Source organism: Silene latifolia, chromosome 9, assembly GCF_048544455.1.
Source record: "Silene latifolia isolate original U9 population chromosome 9, ASM4854445v1, whole genome shotgun sequence".
Taxonomy (NCBI): Eukaryota; Viridiplantae; Streptophyta; class Magnoliopsida; order Caryophyllales; family Caryophyllaceae; genus Silene; species Silene latifolia.
Window position 1 is genome coordinate 29,488,204 of NC_133534.1, and position 1,280 is coordinate 29,489,483.

Genomic DNA, 1,280 nt, shown 5'->3' on the forward strand with positions numbered 1-1,280 from the left:
GAGGACAAGGATAAGAGTAAGGAGAAGGAGGTTGACCATGCTAAAGTCAGCCTCTATATTGCGAGGTTTAACCCGAAGGAGTACAAGGGAGTTGAGGAGCCTAACCATCTTGATAGTTGGCTGAGGGAGATGGAGAACATACTAGATTTAGTTTGTCTGTTGAGATGAGAGTGGATCAGCCGCATTCTATCCGAGGGAGGCGGTGGCAAGTGGTGGGATTCGGTGAAAGTGAGTGCTAAGGAGATATATACCAACCAAGGGTTACCTGCTATACCTTGGGAGGAGTTTCGTAGGGTGTGAGGAAGGAATTCGTGCGAACATGTGAGGAGTAAGTTGAGAGAGGAGTTCGACAAGTTTAAGATGATCTTTGAGATGTCTCGTGTTTGAGTACTACAGGCAGTTCAATGAGAAATCTAGATATCCGAGGATATGGGTTTGAGTGAGGAGAATCTGGCTTTGAGGTTTGAGAGAGGGCTAACCACGAAAATTATGGATAAGTTACCCGTGGGAGTCCTTACTGATGTAAAGGAAGCGTATGAGAGGGCTGGGAGAGCTGAGAGACTAGTGGAGATGGCTCAGGAGAGGTCAGGTGGAGAGAAGAGGAAGTCTGAGAGCGAGGGTGGTGGCCAATCTAATTTCAAGAAAGGCAACCACAATCAATCTAAGGGATTTTCTTCTCGGGTGGGTTTAGTCTTTGGAACTTCCTTTGGGAGAGGCCGTGGGAGTGTGAGCAATAGCCGGGAGTGACTGCTTTGGTTGTGGTGGCGTAGGCCACAAGAGACATGAGTGCACGAGTGCACCGGGGTCCTGCTCGAGAGACCGCATGAGCTTTGCGAGCAACTGCACCGGTGGATCATGGCCAAACCGGGAGGTCGAGCTACAGAGTGGAGGCAACCGCAACGACGGTAATTCTTATCGAAGACACCGATGAACAACAACAACAACAATCAAGGGTCGGGTGATAAGCCGACCGCATCAGCCAAGATCTTGTCCGGGAGGTGGGCGGAAGACCGATGCAAGTTGTTCATGATGGACAAGAAGACGGTGAGGAAGATGCGCACGTTATCACCAGTACATTTCTTGTTAATGGTGTTCCTACGTTTGTTTTGTTTGATTCGGGGGCTTCTCAGTCGTTTGTGTCTTCGAGTCATGTAAAACAGTTGGGTTTGAGAGTATATGAGTCTGTTAGGGAGCAAGTTTTCATACCTTCGGGTGAGTCTGTATCGTGTGGGAGGTTGTTTAGAGATGTATCTTTGATAATTGGGTAAGTCGATTTCCCT